The sequence below is a fragment of the Babylonia areolata genome, chromosome 21 (assembly GCF_041734735.1).
Source record: "Babylonia areolata isolate BAREFJ2019XMU chromosome 21, ASM4173473v1, whole genome shotgun sequence".
Lineage (NCBI taxonomy): Eukaryota > Metazoa > Mollusca > Gastropoda > Neogastropoda > Buccinidae > Babylonia > Babylonia areolata.
The window spans coordinates 3,479,899-3,484,930 of NC_134896.1; the positions used below are offsets into that span (position 1 = coordinate 3,479,899).

General features: G+C 39.2%; 1 non-coding gene across 1 annotated transcript; it reads right to left on the reverse strand.

Moving 5' to 3' along the window:
• Window positions 1–1,987: 1,987 nt before the first annotated feature.
• On the reverse strand, window positions 1,988–2,060 carry Trnar-ucg (transfer RNA arginine (anticodon UCG)). The gene has a single exon. It is a non-coding gene; the product is annotated as a tRNA-Arg (tRNA).
• Between the last annotated feature and the right edge of the window lie 2,972 nt (window positions 2,061–5,032).

Here is a 5,032-nt window from a genome sequence, read left to right on the forward strand (position 1 = left end):
AATGGTTTTATATAGGTCGTCAGTCCACAACTTGACCTTAACACCAATGGTTTTATATAGGTCGTCAGTCCTACAGTCCACAACTTGACCTTAACACCAATGGTTTTATATAGGTCGTCAGTCCTACAGTCCACAACTTGACCTTAACACCAATGGTTTTATATAGGTCGTCAGTCCACAACTTGACCTTAACACCAATGGTTTTATATAAGTCGTCAGTCCACAACTTGACCTTAACACCAATGGTTTTATATAGGTCGTCAGTCCTACAGTCCACAACTTGACCTTAACACCAATGGTTTTATATAGATCGCCAGTCCACAACTTGACCTTAACACCAATGGTTTTATATAAGTCGTCAGTCCACAACTTGACCTTAACACCAATGGTTTTATATAGATCGCCAGTCCACAACTTGACCTTAACACCAATGGTTTTATATAAGTCGTCAGTCCACAACTTGACCTTAACACCGATGGTTTTTATATAGGTCGTCAGTCCTACAGTCCACAACTTGACCTTAACACCAATGGTTTTATATAGGTCGTCAGTCCTACAGTCCACAACTTGACCTTAACACCAATGGTTTTATATAGGTCGTCAGTCCACAACTTGACCTTAACACCAATGGTTTTATATAGATCGCCAGTCCACAACTTGACCTTAACACCAATGGTTTTATATAGGTCGTCAGTCCTACAGTCCACAACTTGACCTTAACACCAATGGTTTTATATAGGTCGTCAGTCCTACAGTCCCACCCAACTACGTAATTATAGAGTACAGAAGTGAGGAAGTAGCCGATTGCTAATGTGAGCGGGACTGGAGGGGTGTGTGTGTGTGTGTGTGTGTGTGTGGAATGGGGATTGGGGACGGGGGAGGGGGGGTGAAGGGCGGGGAGAGGGGGGGGGAGAAGTGTGTGGGTGGACGTGGGTGTGTATGTCTTGCAGGTGTGTGTGTGTGGGGAGAGGGGGGTGTAGGGGGGAGGGGATGTCATCGGTCAGTTCCGTGAAGAACTGTGGATAAGAAAGTCGTGCTCATGCATTCGATGTTAATGAAACTGGAATTATCCTTTCACTCCTATTGGAGTATGGAAGTTTACTGCAAAATAATGTTTTCATGCCAAAAACAAACATTTCGAAATGCACAATGTCACATACACAAATGTCTTTTAACTCCAAAAGAGAGGCGAGGCCCCATTTGCAAATCTAATCATCTTACTAAAAGCTAAAGTGACTTTTTTTGCCTCTTTTTAAGCACATTACAAAAATATTTAAAAAAAAAAAAAAAAAAAAAACGATTTTGGAGACAAATATTTTTCGGAACATATCTATTTCGTAACTGATCATAATTGGGACATTCTATCATAAAATGAAACTCACCCTCAACTAATCACACACACACACACACACACACACACACACACACACACACACACACACACACACTTCCACTTACTCGCATGCGTACACAGTAATTTCTCCCCCACCCCCACCCCCTCCCCTCGATTTTTTTCCTACCCTACCCTCGTCTAATATCACTTACAGTGAAAAGACGTTAAACTAAAGAACGAACGAACACATACATTCCGTTGTCTTTTTCTGTCAAGTATCTGAAATCGGCTGAAACATAATTTGCGTAGTACGAACAGATTTAATCAAACTACTACCACTGCTACTTTTACTAACAATGACAATGATAATAACAATAAATTGATGATAACAAGAAATAATTGAATAGAATAAAATGAAATAGAATAAATAGAATAGAATGAAATATATAGAATAAATAAAATGAAACAGAATAAAATGAAATATATAGAATAAGATAGAATAAAATAAAATAGAATAAAATAAAATGAAATAAAATAAATTCCTAACTCGACTCCTTCGATTGTAGATTTTCTTTTCCACATTTGTTTAGTTGTTTAATTCAAAAGAAGAAGACTTTAATAATTCAAAGATAACAGAAAAAAAAAGTGGAAGTGCGACCCCGACGAGACTCGAACTCGCAATCTTCTGATCCGAAGTCAGACGCCTTATCCATTGGGCCACGGGGCCGGCCTACTGCGTGAGCAATTCTAAATCTATATATAACCTATATCTTAACTACTTGATTTAAAATACGACAACTATACTTGTTTAAGATATTGTTGAATGTAACACCAGTTAGTAATTATCAAAATGGATAGAATAACTATGCAGGTCTTTCAACAAAACAACCAAATACCGCGCACGTACTGCCCTCTGAGGGAGGTGCAGTCTCGACTGAAGCGAAGTGGACAGTCAAACAAGAACGATAATCAGTGATCGTTTCTATGACGCGTCGAAGAAAAACAAACAACACTGTGTTCACGTGTGTACATACTCAGTTGTTTTTATATGCCCTTTATTCTTATAGATATAACATTGATCTAGATGTTCGAGATTTCACTGTGATTCAGATATTCAAACTTATTCGAATTGATTTCACTGACTGATATGGTCGTAGTAACCTCGATGGAGGACCAACACACTTGCTGTACAAACCGTGACTTGCCCTCACGGAGCGACTTGCACAGCAGGCTGTCGACCTGGCCGGCAGAGCCACGAATTTATAAATAGATAGACCTATATACATATTCATTTATTTATGTCCGTGGGGCAGCAGAGCCGACTGACAGCTGCCTTTCGGCGCTCACTCGGACAGATAACAGCCTTCGTGTTGAAATGACTAGCTGAGCTTTAGGGTTCTAGTGAATCACTGCAAGCTTACATATCTTGACATGATACTGCAGTCAGTGAAGGCAGTACGGTCTGCTTTCAGTCCTGATTACATGTCTTTGTTTCAGTCGTCACACACACACACACACACACACACACACACACACACACACACACACACACACACACACACACACACACACACACACACACAGACACACACACACACACACACACACACACACACACACACTGTGACACACTCACACCGACACACACACACACTGACACCGTTGCACACACACACAACCACACGCACACGCACACGCACACACACCGGACACACACACACACACACACACACACACACGCACTCAGACACACACACACACACACACACACACACACACACACACATCTCGTCACACCACTTTGTTAGAAAAATCAGCATTGGGTCGATTTCATAACCGATGGAAGTGAACTGAGGAAAGTTTTCAAAACTGACATAAAGAGCCGTTATTTCCCGAGAATATTATTAAAGAAAAGATATCGAATCCATGCCATAGAAGATTAATAAAATCTATTTTCTTGATGCGCTGAAGACGAAGTATAGTAAAAATGTTACATGCATCTGTGGTAAGCAGTTCAGCTTGCATCATTGTTTGTTTCACTGTCAGCAGTCACGTACCTTCTTGCCCAAGTATTTCAAAGAGAATAATTATTCTGCAGATGATTTTTGGAAAGTTATTTCTGAGGAGGTACTTATGGTCGAACTTTCACAGGCATTAGTTCATAGCCCTATTTCTACATTCCTTTAATGTACTTTACAATTGTGTTAAATTAATGGTTTCTGATTATTATTATCATTATTGAATTGTTACTGTTAAATGTAATTGCATGTTAGTTATCCATTTTTTGGTAGTTTTCTACCTTTTCTGTTTTCCTCTTCCCTCTCTCTCCCCCCCCCCCCTTTTTTTTTTTAATCGTCTACGAATATCACTGATAGTGAAAAGACGCTAAACTAAAGAACGAACACACACACACACACACACACACACACACACTGATACACAAACTGTCACACACACACACACACACACACACACACACACACACACACACACACACAAGTTTCAAGTTTCAAGTTTTAATTATCCTTTCACTCCTATTGGAGTATGGAGGATTACTGCAAAAGAATCTTTTCATGCCCAGAACAAACATTTCCAAATACACACCAATGTCACAAAAAAGTTGAGAAAACACAAATGTCTTTTAACTCAAAAAGTATAACTAGGCAACATTTGCAAATCTAATCATCTTACTTACAGCTAAAATGACTTCTTCTTTTTTTCTTTTCTTTTTTTGCCTCCTTTGAGCATATTACAAAAATTAAAAAACCGATTTTGGAGACAAATATTTTTTTAATGAACATATCTATTTCGTAACTGATCGTAATTGGGACATTCCATTATAACATGAAACTCATCACCAATCACAGACATGTTACAAACCTTACAAAGCCGTAACTCTCGTGGTATGCCTTTGTGTCTCCCTGTTTCTATTTCCAGCTCATGATTACTACTTCGAAATCTGAAAAAGCTGATAACGTAATTATCAGGCATTTGACTCATATATTTTTCTCTACCAAATCCACTTTTGAAATTTCGATTAAACAAACATTTACTACTCGGCCCTATAGCATGTCTCCATAGATTTTGAAAACTATCTCTCAAAGCAATGTTGACATTCTTGCAGAAAGATTCCCTCTCCAAGAAGAATTGAGCATCCCAAACACAGTCATACCCTGCTTCTATTAAAATTTGTCTGACTGGTGTAATTCTTCTTTCGTCTCTGAAAGTAAAATTGTGTCATCTGCATACAACAGTACAAATAATCGCATGTAATTATCTAACTCTGAAATGTTAACATTCAATAAAAGATCAACAGATGGACTCTTATGCTCAGTCAAATACAACTCTAAATCATTGAGATACAGAGAAAAAAAGTAAAGGCGAGAGATTTTCTCCTTGTCGTACACCCTTACAAATGTTAAAGAAATCAGATTTTTCACCATTTAAACGCACACACACACACACACACACACACACACACACACACACACACACACACACACACACACGCACACAGAGGAGAGAGAGAGGGAGGGAGGGAGGGACAGACAGATAGACAGAGACAGGCAAACAGACTGAGACAGAGACAGACACAGCAGACAAACAGACTGAGACACAGACAGACAGCAGACAGACACACAGACAGCAGACAGACAGACAGACTGAGACAGAGACAGACAGACAGACAAACAGACTGAG